Source organism: Erinaceus europaeus, chromosome 16 (assembly GCF_950295315.1).
Source record: "Erinaceus europaeus chromosome 16, mEriEur2.1, whole genome shotgun sequence".
Classification (NCBI taxonomy): domain Eukaryota; kingdom Metazoa; phylum Chordata; class Mammalia; order Eulipotyphla; family Erinaceidae; genus Erinaceus; species Erinaceus europaeus.
This window is the reverse complement of record NC_080177.1, coordinates 77438356-77464095: the sequence shown is the minus strand read 5'-3', so window position 1 is coordinate 77464095 and position 25740 is coordinate 77438356. Positions and strand designations below refer to the sequence as shown.

The 25740-nt window shown below is 50.7% G+C and overlaps 1 protein-coding gene across 5 annotated transcripts in view; it reads right to left on the bottom strand.

Moving 5' to 3' along the window:
- The window catches only part of MIDEAS (mitotic deacetylase associated SANT domain protein), a 91756-nt gene that overhangs the window by 47060 nt on the left and 18956 nt on the right, over nucleotides 1–25740 (bottom strand). Inside the window, exon 1 of one of the 5 annotated variants that reach the window (XM_060175501.1) lies at nucleotides 8817–9052. The exons of 3 other annotated variants lie outside the window; for them this stretch is intronic. The gene's annotated coding sequence lies outside the window, so the exon portion shown is untranslated. Of the gene's footprint in view, nucleotides 1–5285; nucleotides 5797–8816; nucleotides 9053–25740 lie in introns of those variants that run through there. One more of the 5 variants, XM_060175499.1, reaches the window with a different exon arrangement.

Here is a 25740-nt window from a genome sequence, read left to right as displayed (position 1 = left end):
TTCAATCTCTCACACTGACAGAGGGATGTGGCGGGAAGAGGTGAGGGTGAGAGGGAGAGGGAGAGAGAGGCAGGTGGGTGGGGGGAAGGGGCTGGGGAGAAGACACCAAAGTACCAGCCCACCATCCATGGAGTTCTCTTTGATGTTAGCCATGGAACTTCCACATGGGGGTTGGGCATCATATGCAGGACCTTCACATCTGCAAGGCATGTGCTCTACTGCTGAGCCTGCTCCCTGGACCACGAGGTTTATCTTTGGAGTAAGAGCCTCCACAGTACATTGCTCAGCTGTTCAGTCAACCAGCTAAGCAGGTGAGGTTGTGTGTTGCCCGGATGGTGCCAAGTTCACTTCGCAGATCTTTCTCAGTGACCCCTGAATATCCTAGAGTTCGAGTCACTTTTCTAAGGTCATAGGAGTATAGAGATGAAACCAGGCTTGGAAGGCAGGGGTAGATAGCACAATGGTTATGCAAACAGACTCTTATGCCTGAGGCTCTGTCAGGTCCCAGGTTCGGTCCCCCGCACTACCATAAGCCAGAGCTGAGTAGTGCTCTGGTAAAAAAAGAAAGGAAGAAAGGAAGAAAGAAAGAGAGAGAGAGAGAGAAAGAAAGCAGGCTTGGAACCAGAGCCCTTTCTGCAAACTTTCTCCCAGAGCTTTGTGCTCTGTCTGCCATCTTCGGGCTGCTCACACCTGCACCTGCTTTTAGAGAGCGGCTGCAGTCAGCTGGGAAAACACGGTGATTTTCCACCAGTGTGGCCATCAGGTAAGGTGGGTGAGAGGGGTCTGGGAGATGAGTGGCTTTGATGACGAAGAGGCTACTTGAATTACCACCCTGGGCCAGCCTGTGGAAGCCCAGTATCTTCTGCTCAAGAGGAAGCCACACCCTCCAACCTCAGCCACACAGTTGGCCAATAGTCTTTTAAAAATAAAGCCTGGTCTTTCCCCTGCTTGTCTGATGTCCCATGGGGCCCAAGCTCCTGCCCCTTCCCCAGGCACCCTGAAATCTGGGTCAAGGCAGCTCCATGCTTGGCTTCCTTGTGGAGCCAATCGGGGCATGGAGCAGTGACCCTGGCCCTGGGCACCCACCTCTCCCTGTGGGTCTTTCAGAAGGGTTTCTTCCTGGGAACACATCCCGACGTAAAAGCTACTAACTGCACATCCTGAGTAAGGGGGGCAGTGTTTCTGCTCTTTCCCCCCACCCCCACCTGCCAGGATCGCTGGTCTGAATTTCATGACTGATGGAACTGCAGGCCTTAGAGGTAAAGAGAATTGCCCAGGGAATCCCGGCTGGTTGCTTGGGTGGAGGTGTGGCCAGGGCCTCCTGGTGGATATTCTCACACTCGGCACTCCCTCAGCTCAAGGTTTGGGGAGTACAGCGGGTTCTGGTTTGGGGGGGGGGGTCCCAAGCTTTCATGAGCCCAAGCTCTACCTGGCCATCAGAGGGGCAAGGGGGCCTGCCAGTTTGGGGTCAAAGGAAGCTATTCTGGCTCTTTAATGCTTTCCAGTGACCACTAACCATTAAGGCTTGATGCCAATGGGGGGTTGGGGGGTATCTCAGCACAGACGCCTGGCCTCCCGGCTGGTGGCACACTAAACACAGAGGTCAGGTCCTCACCCACCCAGCCATCCTGCCCTTCTTGTGCCCTTTCTCAGGCCCTGGTTAAGATCCAGGGCCTCTGCCAAAGGCTCACACATTCCTCCCGTTTCTCTAGTCTCTGAGTAGCTGCTGCGGGGCCTTTTTCTTCTGTGTTGATTTATTCTTTATTGTTCCTGAAATACACCCAGGGGCCTTGGCACCAGGCACCGACAGCATCTAGCACTAGCCCCAAGTACACACCAACCAGGCTCTCTGGGACCTGAGCCAGACCTGCTGGGATGACGGACCCCGTCATCCCCGTCAGGCCCAGCAGCTAGGAAGGGAAGAGACACCACCTATCCCCAGTCTCTGCTCCCTGGACTACAAGAGGCTGGGCTGTTTAGGGAGGAGACACTCGGATGGCCTTCAGGAGACCTAAAAGAAAGCCTTTACACACACACACACACACACACACACACACACACACACACACACACACACACACACACACCACCCCATGAGCCTGCTACCCTCCTTGGCTAGGCCTCACTGCTCAGCTGGGCATCCGGCTGCCTTGTGAAGCATGTGGACATGGAGACACCTAAGATTCTGTCCTACCCTTCCCAGACCCCTTTTAATGTCTACCTGATTAGCAAGTCTCCTGGCCCCAGAATTCCAACCATTAATGATTTGTTTCAAGGCTCAAAGCTCTGCTCCCCAAGCATAAGAAAATAACTGAGAAATAGTGGAGCCCACTGGAGAGAGAGAGAGATGGGGCTTCAGAGTCACACAGACCAGTTCTGGCTCCCTGCCTCTCCCTGAGTCTCTGTTTCCTAGTGGACATGTGGGCACAGTATCTTCACCTGACAGCTACTATGGGGTTGCCTGAGGTTAGGACACGCATGGCATGCCTGGCCTGAAGGAAAGGCTGGGTCAGTGTCTCCCTTTCCCATCAGCTGGGCAAGGGTGGCTGGGACATGGTGATCCGTCTTCAACACCAATGCAGGTGTGGAGAACTCAGCAGTCTCACTCTCCAGTTCTGCAGCAGGCTGAGAACAGAGCTGGCCAGGCAGCAGGGTAAGGGACTGAGAGTCCTAGCCTCAGATACAGCACAGCCCTGCCAGCACTGTGTGCGTGTGTGTGTTGGGGGGGGGGTGACAGCAAGCAAGCCAGGCCGTCCTGAGGCCACCACAGTAAATGTCCCATAAGCAGAAGAGCCCACCTGTTTATTTTTGGCCCATCTTCTGCCCCAAACCAGGACAAATGGCAGCAGCCAGCGACATGGAAAGGCTGTTTATGTTCAAGTGTGCAAGCATTGTTTCGGGGACAGAAAGAGCACCCAGCAGCCCAGGCAGAGGAGCCTCTGCCCCCGCCCTTCCTCTCCCCACTGGCCCTGGGAGGTCCAAATTGCGCTCTGCATAGCTGACATAGTGCGGGCACTTCTGCTTTCACTTTGGTCCAGTCTCCCAACCACAAAGCGCCCTCTCTCTCTCTCTCTCTCTCTCTCTCACACACACACACACACACACACACACACACACACACACAAATAAATAACTGTGGAGCCAGCAGAGGGCTGAGCCACACCCAGGAGCCGAGACAGTATTCCTCTGGGCCCTTCTGTACTGAAGCAGCCCTTCCAACTCCAAGCTGGGAGGGGCAGGACACAGAGCCCACTCTTCTTTCCACCCTCCTAAGGCAAAAGTAAAAGACAGCCTCTGGCAGCCTCAAGGAACTCTCTGCCTCTCAGCTTCCCCATTTGAAAATGAAGGAGCGGGTAGCTGGCAACATGGTTCAGCAGGCAGAGCACACGCTTCGCATGCATGACACTCTGGGTTCAAGCTGGTTATGACTAAGCCATATTCTGGTGTCTCTCTCTTTCTCATTAAATAAAGAAACAGTAATATATATATGCATATGGAGAGAGGGAGAGGAAGAAAGAGAGGGGAGAGAGAGAGAAAGAAAGAAAGAAAGAGAGAGAGGGAGATGGGAAGGCAGAGAAGCAGAGGTGAAAGAGACCACAACACTGAAGTTTCCTTGAACCTAGGTCACACATGTGGCAAACTAGTGCATTGTCCATAGGAGCTATTTTGCTAGCCTAATGTTATTACTACTACTACTACTGTTATTATTTTAAACCAGTGCATTGTCCATGGGAGCTATTTTGCTAGCCTAATGTTATTACTACTACTACTACTGTTATTATTTTAAACCAGTGCATTGTCCATGGGAGCTATTTTGCTAGCCTAATGTTATTACTACTACTACTACTACTACTACTGTTATTTTTTTTAAACCAGCGCATTGCCCATCTCTGGCTTATGGTAGTGCCAGGGATCGAACCTGGGACACTGAAGTCTCAGGCATGAAAGACTTTTTGCATAATTATCATCCTATCTCCCCAATCCTTTATAGAAAAAAATTTTTTTGGTAATGAAGGAGTTGGACTAGATGTCTTAAAGCATTTGCAGCTCTGGGCTGACTGCTGGGAACCAGAGAGACCAGACTGCTGGGGAGGAGAGACAGGGAGGTCAGGTGGGAGGGGCTTTAAGGCACAGCCAGGTGCAGGCCCCAGGAGCTGCCAGCAGGCCAGGGGCGATGAGAAGGGGAGAAAGTCCAGCTTTAAAGCAGTTCTCAGGGCTGCACATTAACACTTAAGCTCAGTTCTGAGCTCTGAGGCTTTCTCCTCCAAGAAACTGGCACACTTTGGCAACTGCAGACTAAAACAGAGCCTTCTTCAGCTCAAATACTGGGGGATAGCTGGAAACTGAAATCCCTCACCATTTTCCTTCCTCTCCCATTTCCCTAGAAAATCCTGCTCAGAAGGAACCCCCTTCTGGCTCTAAGCCTGGTACAGATACTTCCTCTCAGACCCTGCCCTTGTTGCCCCCCCCCCCCAAAGTACTGCCTAGAAGAAAATCCTGCTCTCAGTTCCCTGTGGTTGGAGAGAGAAACAGAGGAACAGGGAGCACCTTCCCAGCTGCCAGAGTGCCAGGCTATATTCCCAGAAGGGTGACAGCAAGAACCCTCAGCAGGGAAGTCTCAGTTCTCCATACCCTCCTCCCCCAGTCCCCACCCGCACCCCTACCCCATGCAAACCACAGCCTGCAACCACTCAGGGAGACATCCCACCCCCAGCCAGCAAAGCCCCAGCTCTTGTGACATGCGGCAACTTTCTCCTTATATAATCTCTCTGCTGGAGGCCCCCTCCACTCCTGCCGCACCCACTGTTTCACTTTGGCGCCAGAGAGAACCCAAGTGTTCTTTGGTGGGACCACTCCCACCTCTGGTCCCCTCACCCTCCCTACACTGAGGTCACTCTGGGAGGCTTCAGGTGAAGCGAAGACAAGGGACTTTTTCCCAGCGGAGCAAGCTGAGCCTTCTTCCTCCCACCCATAGGAGCAGTTCAGCCTGAGGCCTGGACGGGGAGGTTCCTGAGAGCACAATCTGATCTCTGGGAAGCAGGCACTTAATCCTCAGCTGCAGGCACAGAATCCCTGGCAATAGCACATGGCATGAAGGTCTGGGTAAGTCCAGGCAGGACAGGACCAGAGCTGTCTAGGGCCTCAGGAGTTAGAAAAGGAACTGCATCTGCACAAGTCCTGCAACCTGGCAGGCTGCTCCCATCTCAAGCAGAACAGCCTTCAATTCCCCTCTCCTGGGAGGAGGAAAGGGCCAACAGGAATGGCGTCATCTACCGAATGCCTACTGTGCACCAGTCGCTGCAAGCGTGCTCTTGTTTAACCTTCGCAGCAGCCCAGTGAAGTCTTAGCTCACCCCCATTTTTCAAGAGATGAAACAGGTTCAAAAGGGTAAGCAGTACCCAAAGTTACACAGCTCAAACGCAGGTTAGCTCCAACCATCAGTGACCATCCACACACCAGGCAGGAGTGGTGTTCTAGTGCGGGGGAGAGCGTGGGTGTGTGTGAGTGGGTCAGATGGCTCTGGAATCTTAACCAATGCCCCACTAACGCTTACTGGAACGCTTACTGTTCCCAGGTGTGGGACTCTAAGTGCCCGGACTGCTATGCATATGCTGGAGGTGGAAGAAGGCTGAGCTGGATTCCAAACAGCAGTTTCCAACACTGAAGTGATGCTGTAATGCTTCTGATTCATAAAATGAGCTCACACTTGCCAGGTATCCCGAGCGCTGCTTCGAATGCAAATAAAGATTCCTTAAGGAAGAACCGGTGATTTCAGTCCAGCGTGCATTCCTTCACTCGGTTTACTCCTTTTAGTCCCACAACCAGAAGAGCTCTCGCGGATGTGGAGAGAACCCTTGGAATGGAATCCAGCCACTGGCTGCACTGAGGTGAGGCAGAGAAGACCCGAGCCTCCGTATACACTGATGCGTGTGCATGAGCACACACACTCACTCACACGTGAGGGTGCCAGGTAGGTCTGGCTAAAGCCAGACCCAGGTGAGGAAGTTTCCAACCAGGAGATTTCACACGTTTTAACTCTGAGGCACCAGTGGAGTCGGGGAGACCAGGACACACTCTGCAGAAGGGCAGTTGTAGGGCAGCACCAGAAATGGGGAGAGTCACCAACAGACCAATTTGAGACCAACGGTGCGGCAAGAGTCCCAGCAGTGAGACTCACTGTGCCTGTCTCCGGCAAGGTCCACATTGTCTGGACGGAGACATTTCATTCATGGGATTCAACACCTACCAGCTGGTAGGCTCTGTGGGGATAAGCGCACACAGAGCAGGGCAGAGGCGAGGATAGTACTGGAATATGCTTTCAGCATTTTACGTACACTAACACAGTCCTTGCTGTAGCGCTCCAAAGACAATACAGAGAGTCTCGTGGAGCCTCCTGCAGCACCAGGAGGCCCTCAGCTGAATGTCAAAGTCTGTAATAAATATTACCCCCCATTTATGCTTTGGAGTCTCCACTACAGCATGTCCACAGTGACTACAAAGCGTGGAAATGAACACTCAGTGAAGGCAATGGGCTTGCAAAATAGCTCACTTGGATAGCGTGCTGCTTTGACTAGTGCATGACCCACGTTCAATCCCAGCCCCCACAGCACTGAAGGAGGCTCACTTTGATGCTGTGGTCTCTTTCATTCTCTCTCCCTCTAACAGAGCCTCTAAATAAAAATAAGTATTTATAAATTAAAAAAAGCAAAGGTATCTTAAGAGAAGCGGCTCTTGAAATGGGACTAGAAGGCTGAAGGATAGTCTCCTTGCTACTTACTTGTGGTCACCCCCACGTCACCTTGCATAAGGTTTGCTTTTGGGAACCCCATCTGTAATAGATTGGCTGGGCCCATTCTCCTTCCAGGAATCAGGTTCAATGTATACACCCCCCCACACACACACACACACACATTTCCTTTTTCCATTCAGGGACCTAGAGGCCTAGACTACACAGGACAACCCTCCCTAGGTGCTAAAGCCAAGTTGAATCTGTAATGAATGTTGACTCCCTCTCCCCATTTATTAAGAAAAGTAGCCCAAAGGGGCAAATTATGGTTATTTTTGAGCCCTACATTCAGAAGCTCTCATCCACTAGAGCAGAGGGAAGGGCTAACAACTACAGGGAGTAGAGATTCTGCCTAGTGCTTGGCGTTGGGCAGGCTGACACAGAGCAAGGTGCATGGGGATACCTTCCAGGTGCTTCCTTCCCTTGGCCTCTGGACGCTGCTCAGGCCAGTGTAGCCAATTAGAGTGGAGACTGGGTCAGGGCCAAGCAACGAGATGACTTATCAAAGCACCTGAATATTTACACCCTTATTATTCAGTGTCCACAGCAGCAGTACAAAGCTAAGCCTTAAGCTCTCCGCAAGGCAGGGAACTGTGACTAGGGTGCATGTCTCTGATCCTAAAGGGGTAAGCACCACAGCACCCTGGAATGTTCTGGAACAAAGCATGGTGCCTCCCCTCAGCGAGAGGGGCCACCAAGGGAGCGGAAGTTTAACCTCAGAGCTGCAGTTCTTCCACCTTTACCAGGCAGGCCTCCACTCTCAAATCTTGAAACTGCAGGGACAAGCAGAGTAGGTGTGGGGCAGCCGCCAGGCCAGGCTCCCCCTGCTGGAGCAAGCCAGGCCTCCCCTCCCCCAGTCCCAACTGCCAACAGGGATCCCCAGCGAACACACACACACACACACACACACACACACACACACACACACACACGTGCCAGGAGGGGAGGCCTCCACATTCCGCCAGGGACAGTCTGCCCAAACCCCGGCCCCCCAATACTGGCTTCCCGCCAGTCCCCAGGGAGAGTCTAGCAGCCGGCATGCGGGTGCAATGTGGGATAGTGGAAGCAGGAAGTAGCCTCCAAAGTTGCGACCAACAAAGTTTAAAATGAGCCGAGGAGCTTCCCTTTTCATCCCTCTCGGGGCGCACTCTGGAAGAGACTGGACTGGAACACCGCCTCGGGTCCGGGTCCGGGTCCGGGTCCGAGTGGCAGGTCTTCCTCGGAGCGACCTCAGACCTTTACCCAGAGGCGGGGAGGGGAGGGCTGCTCTGAGCAACACCCGGAGGCACACACTCCTGTAAGTGTGAGTTGGGAGTCGGAGGTTACTAGCTCCACTCGGCCGGCCATATGCAGGCTCCAGACAAAACCCGGGCTCCAATCACCGCCTGGCACCCCAGACACAAGCTCGGCAGCCCGGGTGTGCGTGGGCGGGCGGCGGCGATGACAGGTCTGAGGTGCACGGGCAGTGCCGGGGTGCGCGGGGAGAGGCCGGCCGGCCACCCCAACACCCCGGCTTAGGCCTTACTGCACTCGCCTCATCAACCCCCCACCCCAGCCCTCTGTCCCCCAAACTCCTGCGGCAGGCACTTTCCACGTCCACTCTCCAGTGCAGAATGGAAGGCAAAGCAAAGGGGGGGCCTGGGCTTGAGCATGCAAGCCGGTCCCCGCGGACACCACGTTCGGTCGAGGCGGAGGAGGGGCGGCCGCCGCGAGCCGGGCGGGCGGGTTGGGAGGGCTCTCCTGCCCCGGCCGCGCCCGGGTGGGCGGGGGCCGCCCGCAAGCTGCGTCGCTGCACAAACACGGGGGGTTGGCGCTGCACACGCAGCTGCGGGCTGGGGGGGGGAGGCGGGATGCAGCGCCGCACACGCTCACGCACACGCTCACGCACACACTCCCAGCCGCCCAGGCCGCACAAGTTGACGCGCGGCGCCCCCCGCAGCCGCGCCCCCGAGCTCCCCTCGCCGCCGCCGGGGCGGGCAGCACCTCGCCGCGTGCAGGCCGCGGCCTCCTGCGGGGCAGCTCCACTTACCCCGGTTCCTGCTGGAGCTCCGGCCTCGGCCGTCCCCCTTCCGCCTTGGGCCACCGCCTTTCGTCGCCTCCTTGGCTCCAGTCCTCTGCACACCCTCCCCGATTTTTCTTCCTTTCTTTTTTTTGGGAAACAAATAGGCGTCGCCGCCTCCCCGTGGCGCTCGCAGGGCTCCTGCGAGCCCGCGCCTCTCGCGGCTGGCAAGTTTCGCGGGCAGGGCCCGGGCGGGACGCGCAGGCTTGTCACCCCCGCTCGCAGTGCAGGAGCTTCGGCGCACCCCGCGCTGGTGGTGTCCGCCTCGCGATCGCTCTCCCTCCCTCGGTGTCACCCCCAGTCCTGCGATGCAGTGTCAGGATTGCACTGCTCTGACTCATTGGTTGAGCTCACAGCTTGAGAGAGAGAGAGAGAGAGAGAAACAGGAGAGAGACAGGAGAGAGAGAACAGCGAGGACTCTCTGGCGCGCTACAAAGGATTGCACAACTCGGGGCTGGGAGCACGGAGCACCCAGCGGCCGGCCGGAGCGCGGCACGGCGGCAGCAGGAACCAGCTCTACCACTTCATCAGCACAACTGTCTCTGGGCCGCCTCTCCGCCTGCAGGCCCGGCGCCGCCCACTTCCTGCGACCAAATAAGGCCCGGGAAGGCGTCTATAAACCTCCAGCGGTTGGCCTGGCTGGGGATTTCCAGCAGACCTCACCTCCACTCCCCAGTCGGTAGCCACCCTCCTACCCTCCCTCCCCCCAGTCGAGACCGGCGCCCCCCGACGGCTCTGCTAGAACCAACAGGCCGAACGACTCATTCCTTTCACACCAAGGTCAGAAGGAGCCGGTGACGAAATGTTTGGAAACCCATCAGGCCTGCCAGGAAAGTGTGTATGTATGTGTGATGCTGGGGAGGACAGAGTGGCTTTCTTCCACAAAGACGGCGCTCTGGTTTGGGATCCGGTAAAGCCTGCACAACCCTAGCTAGCCAGAGTACTTTATTAACGGTCTCCTTTAAGTTTCACTTTTTTTTTTTTTTTGCTAACCAGCAACTTTGTGATGGGAAGAAGGTCACTGAGAACCTGCCCTAAACCTGGTCTCTGGAAGACCCACCCTCTCATTCCTGGGGAGGGGGGAACAACAGGATTTAATTCTAGCAACAGGCAGAGGTGCCCTGCCCACTGGTTCCCCTCCCTTCCCCACTCCCCTTGCCTGGCTTGTGGGGCAACCTCTAGTGCTCAGCAAGTTCTCCCTGGGCCCCAAAATCAGAAGACAGTCTAGGAAGGAGAGTCCTGTTTGCCCTAGTTCTTTCCATTTGTTTTTGTATTTTCCAAAGAGCTAGGTCAGGGGAGATTGTCCTTAGATGGGAAAGTTGAGGAATATATTGTCCTGATGGGGCAGTGGCTGCGCCTCTGTGGCCAGTCCTGAGAAGCAACTGTGTTCCTCCCGGCTTTGTCAGGGAGCAGAATGACCCTCACTGCCCCTCGGTGCCAGCAGGGCATATGGCCACTCCCCCCAGTCCCCACCCCAAGAGAATGACAGAGACAACACTCCAACCTTCAGCCTAGAAGCCTTGCAAAACCTGCACTTACTCCTAAGGGGCGTGGCCTTCTCTGCCCTCCTCCCCACCCACCCCGCCCCTTCTCTGGCTGGAGCATCTACCTGCACCTGGAGGTCGTGCCTCGCCTAAGAAAAGAGCTTATTTGCACTGTGGTATGACAGCTATGTCCAGATAATGACAACTTAGTCTTATCTGCAAGATGAAGCATAATGGTGCCAGGGCACCAGACCTGATGACCTCTTGAAATCCTTGCCAGTTTAAAATCCTTGCTTCTGTGCTACAGAAAAAGTGAAGTGAGAAGCCAGGGAAAACACCTCCAACAGACAGCCCACACACAGACTCAACGTCTTCAGTGACAGTGCTGTCCCTGAGAACTCACAAAGCATGGCCCCCACATGCAGCCTACCTTCACAGGCCTCTGTGTGAGAACACTGGGGGGGGAGGGGTTGAGAAACATGAAGCCACTCAAAAGAAATTACTCACCGCACATACCAACCAAGTGTCACGTCTCTGCTTCCCTTCCAATAGCCTAAGGAAGAAGGCACTGAGCAACGGCAGCCCCCTACCCCCATCCCAAGAAGCAACACTTAGGACACCTGGCAGAGGCTCAGGGCGAAGCCTTTCTGCTTTTCTCCATTTGTTTAGTTTCTTGCTACTTGAGGCCTTATCCAGGAAAGACAAGCTAAAGCAAAGCCACTTAACCTCCAGTGCCCACTGCCGCCAGGTTCCTCTGCAGACCTGAAGTCATCCTGGCTTCCTCCTAGGGCCTAGCTTCTACAGCTGGCCTCAGTTCAGCCCAGAGCAAGCACCTTGAGCTCATACAGACCAGCCCAGGGAGCTTCCCAATCCAAAAACACATCTGGGGAGCTCATTCCTAGAAGCGCTTGCCACCATGGTAGCCAGGGCCCAGCCTCCAGGGAATGAGTGGGAGCCACTCCAAAGGGCACTCCCAGTCTTGTCGGCCTGGACTCCCACCCTGCCCCACACTGGGCTGCTGGGCTTGACCCAGGAAGCATCACAGGAAGGAGAGGTAAGTGGCAGGATTCACGGGACCTGGAGGAGCTCTGCTTACCTCGAAGCAGCACACCCCAACTAGCCTTCCCCATTCAGAACACCTCAGACAGGAGGAGAGGGAGGGCAAGGGTGGTGCTCCTGGCCAAAGGAAGTCGTCCCAGACCGGCCTCTGCCTGGCAGGAGACTGTCCCAAAGGCAGACAGATGAGGATGTGCAAAGAAAGCTCCTGCTCTGCCAGTAAGGCCCTGCAGGTCAGTTTTGCTGCAGATATGACAGTGCAGAATCACTGACATGTGAAGTGAAAGTTGTGGTTTTAGAAGCTCCAAACCTTTCTACAGCCAAGAAGAGAGCTCTTTGGGGAAGCAAACCTGGTGTTCCAGGGACCTTCCCCATAGCATAGGGGCTTTTCTCCGCTGACCTTATTGATGAACTACAGAAAAGAGGAGCACAGAGCTCCAGTTCTCAGAGAATACATGCAACCAGGAACATTCCAGGAAGACAAGCACTCAAAATAGGTTCCAAGCTCCGGGTCGTAGTGAGGGCAGACGGTGGCATCAAGAAGCTTCCTGGACTGTGTCAGTTCTCTGAACTCCAAGCTGACACTGCCCTGGGCACTTGTCACTAGCCTCTATTTCGGAAATAAACTAAGGCCACTAAAAAGCTTTTCTTTTTCTTTTTTTTTTTAATCAGAGCACTATTCAGCTCTGGCTTATGGTAGTGCGGGAGATTGAACCTGGGACTTTGGAGCCTCAGGCATGAGAGTCTGTTTGCATAACCAATATGCTGTCTACCCTCTGCCCACTAAAAAGCTTCTATTGAGGAGGCAGTAGTGCACCTGGTCAAGTGCACACAAAACCACGCACAGGTTTGAGCCCTGACTCTGCACCTGCAGGAAGGACCCTTAGTGGTGAAGCAGGTCTATATGTGTTTGTCTTTCCCTCTCTACTTCCTCTCCCCTCTCAATTTCTCTCTGTTCTATCAAAACAGAAATGGGGGGGGGGAATAGCCACCAGGAGCAGTAAATTCATAGTGCTGGCACCGAGCCCCAGTGATCACCATGATGGTAATAAAATAAAATAAAATAAAATAAATAAAAAGCTTCTGATGCAATCATTCACTATTTAAATGATAGATTCTCCCCCCAACCCCCAGCCCCTCGACCTGTATACCGGTGTTTTTTCCATTGCCTCTTCTGTGTCAGGATCACACTTAAACATATCACATGATATGTTTAAGTGAATAATCAACTTTTATCAGAGTGGGGGGCTTGAAGGCACAAATGTAGTTGAAGGAGTCACAGGTCTACAATATGAGGGTTATTTTGTCCCTTACAAAATAAAGGTATTACCTCTAGCATCTCAGGGCCTATACAAAAGAAGCTATATTTGTGGAAAGAACAGGTCTGAACTGGGCCTTGGAGGGAGCTGACACTTAGCATCTCTGAGTCTCATTTTTTTAATATTTATTTTATTTATTTATTCCCTTTTATTGCCCTTGTTGTTTTATTGTTGTAGTTATTATTGTTGTTGTCGTTGTTGGGTAGGACAGAGAGAAATGGAGAGAGGGAGGGAAAGACAGAGAGGAGGAGAGAAAGACAGACACCTGCAGACCTGCTTCACCGCCTGTGAAGCGACTCCCCTGCAGGTGGGGAGCCGGGGTTCGAACAGGGATCCTTATGCCGGTCCTTGTGCTTTGTGCCACCTGTGCTTAGCCCACTGCGCTACCGCCCGACTCCCTCTGAGTCTCATTTTATTAGCCCATAAAAGTCGTTCTATAAGCATCCACTACAGAGATAGTGAAAAAAAAATCCACCTTCTAGGGGCTCTGGAGAAGCAAAATCACAAAACACTATAACCCTATTGTGCTATGTGCATATGAGGGCTGCAGTGGTTATTGATTGATTGATTGATTGATTGATTGATTGATTTTGCCTCCAGGGTTATCACTGGGGCCTGGTGCCTGCACTGTGAATCCAATGTTCCCGTAGGCCATTTTCCCCATCTTGTTGCCCTTGTTATTTTTTGTAGGTTTTTGTTGTTGTTTGTTATTGTTGTCATTGTTATAGTTGTTGTTGGATAGGACAGAGAGAAATCAAGAGAGAGGGGAAGACAGAGAGAGAGGGGGAGAGAAAGACAGACACCTGCAGATCTGCTTCATTGCTTGTGAAGCAACCCCCCTGCAGATGAGGAGCCAGGGGCCTGAACTGGGATCCTCATGCCGGTCTTTGCACATTGTACCATGTGCACTTAATCCGCTGCACTACCGCCTGGCCCCCTGCAATGGTTATTTTTACTGTTCTGCCCTATATCCTGCTTTCCCTAAAACTAGCTTCTCTCTCTTTTTTTTAAAAGAACCTAGTCCAGGCACTGTTGTTCCTCCTGTGGAAACCCCCACTGTCCGCCCCGTAAGCCTCAGGGTAGACCTCTGCTGGCTCTGAGCAGAGACACTTCCCAGCACGGATGAGGAAGGAGCCCATCCAGGTGTCCCTCTGAGACTTCTCTCCAAACCCCTGTCCTTTGAGCCCTTTCCTCTGAACTTTGCCAAGTACTGCCTACCTTGAATAAGGACCCCCACCCCAGGCTAGCCCTTCTTGCCATGTACTTCCTGATGGAGCAGGAAGTCAAAGCCACCACCCCAGTCATTAAATGAATCCACTGTGAGATTAGAAGTCCCTGCACTGTGGCCTGGGAGGTGGTGCAATGGCAAGACTGCTGGACTCACAAGCATAATGTCCTGAGTCTAATCTCTAGTGTCACATGTGCCAGAATGATGCTCTGGTTCTGCCCCCCCCCATTAATTAGTTCATTGTTAGAGAAAAAGAAGGGGGGTCAGGTGTTGGTGCACCCAGTTGAGTGTACACATTATCAAGTTCAAGGACCTGGGTCCAAGCCCCTGCCCCCCACTTTTAGTGGGAATGCTTCATGAGAGGTGAAGCAGGTCTGCAGGTGTCTTTCTCTTTCCCTCTCTATCACCCCCTCCTCTCTCAACTTCTCTCTGTCTTATCAAATAAAACAGAAAGAGAAAAAAGGGAAAAAAAAAATAAAGGATGCTGGGAACTATAGGTTCATAGTATAGGCACTGAGCCCCAGCAATAAACCTGGTGGCAATAAAAGACAAAAAAGAAGAAGAAAAAAGGACAAGGAAAAAAAAAAGATGACAAAAGAAAAGGAGAGGGCAAGGAAGTCATTCCCCTTGAAGACCACGGGGACCCTTCCTCCTCAGCTCACATTTACTTCACCTGTTCCAGCCAGCCCACAGCTGTCCATGTCCCATAGTCTCCCGCTCCCCCGCACCCCCCCCCCCTCCGCCACCCTTCCCAGCAGGCCTGGGCCAGGTTCTGAGTGTCTTTGTCAGGCCTGAGCGGGAGCTTCACAGATGTCCCCAGTTGCTGCTGTCACTCTGGGAGAGATGTCTGGCTGGTGCTGGGAGGAGGACAAAACAGGTGTGACTGCCAGGGAGGGTGGGTCAGCAGGGCCACAGGGACACAATCTTCCCTTCTGTCCTGAGCCAGACTGCCTGCTTCCCAGAGGTCTCATTTTTTAGCACAGTGCCCTGCACCCTGCAGAGCGAGCCCAGACAGACTCCTTCTCTGGACCTTGTCTCTTCTTCCATGTGTGGGCCCTCCCCAGATCCAGTGTACACACTGGGGCACGCTTTAGAGCATTTTTTTTCAATTTTTTTAATGAATTGATTTTAATGAGAGATCAGAGCACTGCTCAGCTCTGGCACATGGCAGAGGCAGGGACTGAACCTGGGGCCTCTGGGGCCAATGTTTAACCACTGCATTATCTCTCTGGTCCTAAAGCATTATTTTTAAATAAAAAATAAAGACAAATTATGGTCTAGAGTCAAGAACCCATATTCATGAAAATGGAAAGGTTAAGAGCACAGGCTGAGTGAGACCCGAGTCCAGATCTTTGTTCGTACTTGCTTAAGGACACTAAGCAAGTTGCTTAACTGTGTGGTTTTCTCATCTGCAGAATGGAGGTGATAAGAACAAGGCTGGGGCGGTGTCTCGCAGGGTAAAGCCCAATATTCACGTGCGTGATGTCTGGGGTTCAGTTCTCAGCACTGCATGTGCCAGCGCAGAGAGGTGCTCTGGTCTCGTGCTCACTTGCTCTCCCGTATACAATAAATAAATAGCAGTCAGGAAGGTGACTCGGGGTAAAACGCAGGACTTGAATGCATGAGGTTCACTTCCTGATACTGAATATGACTTAGGACATGTGTCAGAGCAGTGCCCTTCTCGCTCTCTTCCTATCTCTTACAAAATTAAAGAGATCTCGGAAGTCGGGTGGTAGTGCAGCAGGTTAAAAACAAGTGGCGCAAAGACCAGTATAAGGCTTCCGGTTCAAGCCCCTCAATCCCCACCTGCAGGGAAGTCGCTTCACAAGCGGTGAAGCAGCTCTGCAGGTGTCTTTCTTTCTCTCCCCCTCTCTGTCTTCCCCTCCTCTCTCCTTTTCTCTCTGTCCTATCCAACAATGACGACAATAACTACAACAATAAAAAAGGACAACAAAAGGGAGTAAATATTAATAAGTAAATAAATAAAAAAATAAATTAAATAAAGAGGTATTTAAAAGATAAATAAAACAAATAGGCCAGGTAACTTGCACAGTGGTAGTGCACCAGACCTGCATGTCTGGGGGGCCCCAAAGGTCCCAGGCACAATCCCCAGCACCACCATGTGCCAGAACTGAGCAGTAATTTGCTTCTCTTTCTGTCTCTCATCAAAATAAATAAATCGGGGGGCTGGGCAGTAGCACAGCGGGCTAAGCACACATGGCGTGAAACACAAGGACCAGAGTAAGAATCCCGGTTTGATTCTCCGGCTCCCCACCTGCAGGGGGAGTCGCTTCACAAGTGGTGAAGCAGGTCTGCAGGTGTCTATCTTTCTCTCTCTCTTTCTGCCTTCCCCTCCTCTCTCCATTTCTCTCTATCTTATCCAACAACAACAGTAGTGACAACGACAATGACAACAACAAAATGAAAAAAATGGCTGCCAGGAGCAGTGGATTCATAGTGCAGGCACCGAGCCGAAGCGATAACCTTGGAGGCAAAAATGAATGAATGAACGAACGAATGAATGAATAAATAAATCGGAGGGGCAGGTGGTGCCACATCTTGCTGAGTGCACACATTACTTCATGCAAGCACCCGGGGTTCAAACCCCTGGTCCTGATCTGCAGGGGGTAAGCTTCACAGGTAGTGAAGCAGGGTTGCAGGTGTTTCTCCCTCTCCCTCCCTTCTCTCTTTCTGTCCTATAGAAGAAAATAAATATTAATCAATCAATCAATCAATCAACACATAGGTAAACAAAGCAGTCTGGCACACAGTAAGTCTGGAGAGCTGTGGGTCGCAGTCCTCTCATCTCCTCGCCTGTGGTCTTGCACACCTGCACCCACATTTCCATCTGAGCAATCGCATCCCTTTGCGGGTGCCCCCCTCACCTGCAGCAATGAGCTGACACCCGGCGTTTACACTGCCCCGCTGCAGAGCCCAACACCCCAAAGTTCCCCACCCAGCTTGCTTTCTTACACATGCTCCCTCATCGGTGGGTCAGGCATGTGCTTAGTTACAGCTCTCCCAAGGAAGTCTTTCTTGACTCCTCCAAGCAGGACGGCCATGAGAGGATGTACTGCTGATGCCTTCTTGGGTCCGGTGCACCAATCCAGCTACCGTCAGTGTTGGCTGCTAGAGATCCCAGGAGAGAGAGCACTGCAGCCCAACACTGGCTGGAGGCTGGAGGAGAGAGGCGGGGGTCCCAAAGTCAGCCCCCTTTATCTCTGGGTGGGACCAACTCTCCTTCCAGGGCTCCTTGTGGGATCTGGCTGTAGGCAGTGCTGGCTACAACTCTTCTGTGCTCAGCTTCTCACCCTGTCTGTCTAAGCTCCCTCTCTCTGTTTCTCCTAAAAGGACTTCTCTATGTTTTAACTGGGGCTTTGCCACTACAGCTGACTGTTTTTAGAGAGAAAGAGAGAGACAGAGAGATTGAGCATGCTATGGTACTCCTACGTGGAGTACTCAGGGCTTGAACCTGGACCATGCTCATAGCAAAGCTGGAGCCCTCCCAGGTAAGCTATGTCACCAGCCCTGAGGGTGCTACTTTAATTAATTCAAGGCACTCCAAGCTGTCTCACAGTACATTCTTTTTTTTAAGCACTTTATTTATTTATTTATTTATACCAGAGCACTGCTCAGCTCTGGCTTATGGTGGTGCTGGGGATTGAACCTGGGACTTTGGAGCCTCAGGAATAACCATTATGCTATCTACCCCCCCCCCCAGTACATTCTTAAGGATCAGAACAACCATAGAGTTATCACTAGAGTTATCACTAGGGTTTGATGCCACTAGAGTTATCACTACTAGAGTTATCACTAGGGTTATCACTAGGGTTTGATGCCACTAGAGTTACCACTAGAGTTATCACTAGGGTTTGATGCCTGCAGGCTCCACAGCTCCTGGCAGCCATTTTTTTCCTTTTCCTTTCTTTTTGATAGAGAATGAGTGACAGGGAGATGGGGGAGGAGAAAAACAGAGAGAAGGAGAGACACCTGTAGCACTGTTCTACCACACAAGCTTCCCGCTACAAGCTTCCCAGTGACTCTACCGGCTGAGTCACTACCCAGGCCCAGTGTAGCTATCACCAACCACCCTACACACTGTTCAGCAGCTTCCTGCCCGTCTGTCTCCCTGCTGGGATCAGAGTCCCTGATGGGCAGCTTCCCAGAACTTAGTCACCTTGTCTCACTAGTACCTACTCGCCCCACCTGCACATGGTGGAGGCTTGGCCTTGCTTGTTGCTAAATGAACAGATGAATCAGTAGACTCACAGGGGGCCGGGTGGTAGTGCACCTCACTAAGTGCACACACTGTCTAGGGCAAGGACCAAGGTTCGAGTCCCCTTCCCCTATCGGCAGTGGGGGGAGGCTTCAAAAGCAGTGAAGCAAGTTCTACAGATGTCTCTCTTTCTCTCTCCTCTATCTTCCCCTCCCATCTCAATTTCTTTCTGTCATATCAAAGAAAGCAAAAAGAAAAGAAAAAGGCCAGGGCACCAAAGTAAAAACCCTGTGGTGAGGGGTAGACATGCAGCTTCCTGGGACAGTGGGGGGTGGGAGTGGGTGGGAGGGATGGGTCACAGTCTTTTGGTGGTGGGAATGGTGTTTATGTACACTCCTAGCAAAATGTAGACATATAAATCAGTAGTTAATATGAGAGGGGGAAAATCAATTGTATGTCTCAAAGTTTTTCAAAACACAAACTGAATCTTTTTAATATATAGGCTGTGTATTTGATATGCGGACTCTCTCAAAAGCCTAGACCAAGTAGATTAGAAGCATCCAATAGCACAGCTATATACAAGATACTGGATACTGTACAGCAAACCATAACAAAAGGACTTTTCAAAGTTAACCCAATTACCAAATAATGTGATGATAACATTAACTATCGATTGTCTTTTTGAACCCTAAGACAGCAGGAACCTCACATCTCCACTATAGAGCCCCTACTTCCCCCAGTCCTGGAACCCTTGGATAGGGCCCACTTTCCCATATGCGTCTCCCAATCCATACCAAATAATATTGCATCCGCCGATCACAACCTAACCAACGCCAACGATTGCCACCTCAACATGCTTCACCTCAGACTGTGTCCAGAGACTTCACATGTGGAATGACAACCCTTCAGCTTCATTACTCGGGTGAGACCTTTCCTTTTATAGTATACTCTAATTTCATCTCAGGTGGTTCACTTTCTAACCATGTCCCATAACCTAGATATACACCAGTTTCTGTGAGAGAGAGCTTATGTTCACACGTATCCATAAACTACTGCAAAATATATACCTGAAAGCAGAAGTACACTAGAGTTTGCAGTGAGTACCTCCCTAACACTTCCTCTCCACTGTTCCAAGCTTTGGGTCCATGATTGCTCAACAATTTGTTTGGCTTCGTATGTTAACTCTCTTTTCAATTACCAGGTTCCAGATGCCACCAGGATGCTGATCAGGCTTCCCTGGATTGAAGACCCCACCAATGTATCCTGGAGCTCAGCTTCCCCAGAGACACACCCTACTAGGGAAAGAGAGAGGCAGACTGGGAGTATGGACCGACCAGTCAACACCCATGTTCAGTGGGGAAGCAATTACAGAAGCCAGACCTTCTACCTTCTGCAACCCTCAACGACCCTGGGTCCATGCTCCCAGAGAGATAGAGAATGGGAAAGCTATCAGGGGAGGGGGTGGGATATGGAAATTGGGCAGTGGGAATTGTGTGGAGTTGTACCCCTCCTACCCTATGGTTTTTTTTAATTAATCCTTTCTTAAATAAAAAAAAATAAAAGAAAAAGGCCACTGGGAGTGGTGGATTTGTCATTCAGGCACTGAGCCCCAGTGATAAGCCTGATGGCAACAAAATAAATAAATAAAATAATACCTATTTAAAAAACCCCAAGATATATGAAAACTTTGGGTAAGCACTAAAATGTCACTATTACCACTTTTATTAGTATTCTGTCTTCTACTCTAAGCTGCACATTTTCACATCTCTGAAATCAGATGCATCTGACCACTGACAGATATCACAGTTTATTAGCAGCGTTTCCTCTTTCTGGAGCACACATAAAATAATGGTTTAGGGGTCAGGTGGTAGCGCAGCCGGTTAAGTGCACGTGGCACAAAGCGCAAAGACTGGCATAAGGATCCCGGTTCCAGGACCCCGCTCCCCACCTGCAGGGGAGTCGCTTCACAGCCAGTGAAGCAGGTCTGCAGGTGTCTGTCTCTCCCCCTCTCTGTCTTCCCCTCCTCTCTCCATTTCTCTCTGTCCTATCCAACAACGACGATATCAATAACAACAATAATAACTACAACAATTAAAACAAACAACAAAGGCAACAAAAGGGAATGAATAAATAAATTTAAAAATATATTCTTTAAAAAGAAAGAAAGAGGGAGTTGGGCGGTAGCACAGTGGGTTAAGCGCAGGTGGCGCAAAGCACAAGGATCCCAGTTCGAGCCCCCGGCTCCCCACCTGCAGGGGAGTCGCTTCACAGGTGGTGAAGCAGGTCTGCAGGTGTCTATCTTTCTCTCCCCCTCTCTGTCTTCCCCTCCTCTCTCCATTTCTCTCTGTCCTATCCAACAACAACGACATCAACAACAACAGTAATAATAACTACAACAAGGGCAACAAAAGGGAATAAATAAATATTTAATAAAAAAGGAAGAAAGAAAGAAACTTCCAGGAAAGCCGGCTGATTGGATGTGGAACATGCTCATTGTTGGGAGAAGAAAGTTCTTTTTATTTATTTATTTATCCCCTTTTGTTGACCTTGTTTTATTGTTGTAGTTATTATTATTGTTGTCATCGCTGTTGGATAGGACAGAGATAAATGGAAGGAGGAGGGGAAGACAGAGAGGGGGAGAGAAAGATAGACACCTGCAGACCTGCTTCACCGCCTGTGAAGCGACTCCCCTGCAGGTGGGGAGCCGGGGGCTCGAACCGGGATCCTTATGCCGGTCCCTGCGCTTTGCGCCACCTGCACTTAACCCGCTGCGCTACCACACGACTCCAGAGAGAGCAAAGTTCTAACCTTGGTTCTTTAATTTTTGGGGGTGACGCCACACAGGACTTATCCACATGTATCTTAAGCATGTGCTAAATGTGCTGAATGTCTGACATGTGAGTCCAGTGGACCCATCCAACAGCCTGAGAGGAAGTCACTATCTCTATTTTATAGATAAGAAAGCTGAGGTTCAAAAAGACTAACCAGGGGGCCGGAGAAGACAGCTAATGCTTATATAAAAAAACTTTCAGAGTGGGAGCTGGGCGATAGCGCAGCGGGTTAAGCCCAGGTGGCACAAAGCACAAAGACTGGTGGAAGGATCCCTGTTCGAGCCCCCGGCTCCCCACCTGCAGGGGAGTCGCTTCACAATCGGTGAAGCAGGTCTGCAGGTGTCTGTCTTTCTCTCCCCCTCTCTGTCTTCCCTCCTCTCTCCATTTCTCTGTCCTATCCAACAACAACAACAACGATAACTACAACAATAAAAAACAAGGGCAACAAAAGGGAATAAATAAATAAATATTAAAAAAAAAACCTTTCAGGTACCAAAAATCCCAGGTTCAGTCACCCGCACCACCATAAACCAGTGCTGGTATTTAAAAAAGGAGGAGGAGGCGGAAGAGGAGGAAAAGAGGAAAGAGAAAGAGGAGAAGGAGAAGGAAAAGAAGGTGGTGGTGTGGTGGTGGTTAATCAGGGCTGCAGAGAGAGAAGCACCTGTAGGGCAAGTGCCTGGACATGCATGTGGCCCATGTTCTAGAGCCCTGACACCCAATGAGAGGCCCTATAGCACCAGAGAAAACTCCAGTGTTGTGGTGTCTCCTCTCTCTATCTCTATCTGAATGAGTGTCCTCAAAAGCTGAAATTGTGTATGCCCAAGGCCACATACATAAAAAAAAAAGAAAAAAAGTAAGCAGCTTTTTCAAGGTTGTTCAAATGGAATTATACCATATGACACTCTGAGTCTTTCTTCTTCTCTTTGTCTTTTTTCCTTTGGTGTCAGGAACCAAACCAAAGCCTCATACACACCAAGAAAGCATATACTTGACCACCGAGCTACACCCTGGCCTGCCTTGCTCAGCTCTCTGTGAGCTCTGTGGGCCTGTCCATTCCCAATAAATAAGTCAAACAGCGAGAGGTCACAGGCTCCATGTGTATTTTATTTAATCCAAATAATGTTTTATCTGAACTGAATTGCCTACTTTAAAAAAAAAAAAAAGGCCCAGTAGATGTAATTAAAATCATGATTTCGAGTTTGTCTTGAAAAACAGAACCAAGCAAAAAGGAGCCCTGGCCACATGTTAGCCCTTCCTAGGCCACAGGTCACTGTGGCTTTTCATCTCCCTTGTACTACTCTCTTTTCTTTTTTGTCTCACTGTGGTTTCACTGCTTCAAGCTGACTTTTTCAGATAAAGAGACAAAGGCAGCAAGGCAGAGAGAAAGGGGAAAGACACCAGAACACTGACGCTGCCTCCACTGTGGTGGAGACTGCACTCAGACCTGGGGTGTGTGCATGACAAAACACTCTTTATTTATTTATTTATTTATTTATTTATTTATTTATTTATTTTGCCACCAGGGTTATAGCCAGGGCTTGGTGCCTGCATGATGAGTCCATAGCTCCCAGCAACCCTTCTCCCCTTCCTTTTATTTTGTATAGAGACAGAAATTGAAAGGAAATGGAAAACAGAAAGGGAGAGAGAGACACCCGCAGCATTGCTTCACTAAGAAGCTTCCTCCCTTCAGGTAGGGAACAGGGACTTGAACCTGAGTGTTTTCACGTTATAACATGTGTGCTCTGCCAGATGTGCCACTGCTTAGCCCTGCAGCTGAGCTATCTTGCTGGTCATTGTGCTGCCATTGGACTTTCCCCTCTACGCTTACATGTAGTCAGCTGAGGGAGGGCCGGATGAAATGTAGTGCCTTCTCTAGCCCTAACAGTCAGTGACTCCTCCTAGGACCTCCCTCCAAGGAGGTCACTTTACTCTAGAACCAGCCACACAAGTCCCTGGCTGGCATCTACCACCCCTTCACCCTGCAATGTCTCTCCCTCCACCCCCAGGCAGAGCAGCAGACCCAGCTTGTCCTCTGGCTGAGCTAGAGTGGCTCAGGGGAACCAGGTAGGTGTGGAGATGAGGTAGACCAGGAGGACACAGGTGCAGCCCCACCCAAGGATGGAGCAAGCAGGGAGGGCAGAACTCCTGTTTCCCAACAGGAAAGTGATTCAATGGAGACAGATGGAGATGGGAGGTTTCACAGTCCCTAGAGATGAGCATGGTTTGACACGCGAAACACAAATAGTAAGTCACTAAGGAGAAAAAATGTACCAACTCAGCAACAATATAAGCTATGCAAATTAGGACCACATTAAGGGTCCATTATGGCCACTGTCAGTGTGAAAATAAGTAAATAAACTAAACAAGAAAGCTGCCGGTGGCGAGGCCCTTTAGGAAACAGCTGGGCATACATTTCCTTACAACTATTCAGACCTTTCTCAAAATGTGGTTTGGCATCGTGGGGAGGTACACCTTGCAGGTAGAGCAGAGACCAGCCACGCAGGAAGCTCTGGGTTTGACCCCCAGCACCACAGAAGAGCACCAAAGGCAGAGACAGTTGGACTTCATGGATGGTGGAGCAGTTCTTTCACTTCTTTCTCACTCTCTCTAAATAGTAACAAAACAAAACAAAAATGGAAACCAGGCCAGGAAGATGACTCAGCACTCTCATCATGCAAGAGGCTCTCTGGGTTTGATCCCCAGAACCACATATAAAATAAATCAGTTTGAGCCCCAGCTCCCCACCTGCAGGGGCGTCACTTCACAGGCGGTGAAGCAGGTCTGCAGGTGTCTGTCTGTCTCTCCCCCCATCTTCCCCTCCTCTTTCCATTTCTCTCTGTCCTATCCAACAACGACGACATCAACAATAACTACAACAATAAAACAACAAAGACAACAAAAGGGAATAAATAAATAAATATAAAAAAATTTTAAAAATAAGTATCCAGGGTATATGTGAGGGGAAGATGACCAGAGGGCTCTGAACTCCAATTCTATCAGGACCCGCAGAGAGAAGGGGGAAAAAAGAGAGAGAGAGAATATCTACCTGTGAAAGCTGATACATTAGAAAACTATTACCTTGACATTAATAAAAGCAAATTTATAATTTTTTTAAAAGAATATAAAAATAGTGGTCCGGGAGGTGGCACAGTGGTAAAGCTTTGGACTCTCAAGCATGAGGTCCCGAGTTCGATCCCCGGCGCACATGTGCCAGAGTGATGTCTGGTTCTTTCTCTCTCCTCCTATCTTTCTCATAAATAAATAAAATCTTTAAAAAATATATATATATAAATAAATAATCAGTAAATTAAAAAAGTTTAAGAGCTTGACCAGGTAATTATGGTCAAGAGACTAGATTCCATGAAATAATCGAAAGTACGACTAGAAAGGAGTTTTTAATAACAGACGAATGCTCATAACACCTAATATAGACCCTCCCCAGCGGGACTCTATTCAGATCATTGTGCGGCACAACTACAGAATGGAACGTGAGGGCCAGGAGGTGACGCTCCTGGTGGAGCACACCCAGTACAGTAAACAAGGACGGGGGGGGGGGGGCGGCTCAAGGCCTCGGTCCCCACCTGCAGGGGGGCAGCTTCATGAGCAGTGGAACAGTGCCGCAGATGTGTCTGTCTCTCCCTCTCTACCTCCCCCTCTCAATTTCTTTCCACCTATCCTAAATAAATAATTTTTAAAAAAATAAATAAATATGAAAAGGATTGATTGACACGTGGAAAAAACCTGGATCTGGTAAAACTACTGGCGAGGCCACGCTAACTGCAAAATCCGCAGAGAATTACGTTGAGGTGAACTTACAGGCTGTTAAAACCGCCACTGGTGCACAAGCAGCAATCAGAAGAAGATTCTGGACAAGATAGACTGCTACAATGCCACGTTCATTTTGTTCATCAAGACGGCTTAAATAATGGTAATGCTAAAGAGCTATTGAACAGGATTCCCTCATCACAAAAATACCCCAGTCCAAGTGCCAGGGGACAAAGAGACACCAGACCCCTGGCTGGATAAGGAAGAAGGAATGCGGACTGAGAAGGGATGACCATGTGGGCAAGGCTGGCCCTAGAGTTTCCCTTCTCTCTCTCACACACACTTTTCTTACTTTTTAAAATTATCTTTACTTATTTGCTAGAGGCAGTCAGAATCAAAATGAAAAGGGATGATAGAAAGGGAGAGACAGACAGACAGACACCTGCAGCACTGCTTCACCACTCGCAAAGCTTTCCCCCTGCAGGTGGGGACCAAGGGCTTGAACCTGGGTCCTCGCGCACTGTAACATGTGCGCTCAACCTGGTGCGTCACCACTCGGCCCGAGTTTCCCTTCTCTGTAAGACACCTCTCCCCAAAGAAACAGACAACTATGCCCACACCATTTCACCTCCAGTCTCCTGGGGGGGCTGACCCTTGCAGCTGCAAGCTATGCTCTCAATTTTACTAATATTTTATTTCAGCAACTTCAGAGGTGATACCAGGCCTCTTTGTGGGCCAGCTCAGGAACCCAGCCACCATTTGCAGCATTGTTTCTATGGAAATGTGTTTCAAGCTTCAAGAAATCAAGTCGCTGACAACCCAGGGGCAGGCCCGTGGTCTCTAAATTGGGGAACCGAGATAAGCAGTTAGTGACTGCTGGGCCCTGGGCTGAGGAAGATGGCTTTCTACTCGGATTCTGTCAGTTCGCACATCTCCAGCAGTGATCCTGTTGAGGAGATGCAAGGTCCCCGTCGGGGTGGGGATGGAACCTCTGC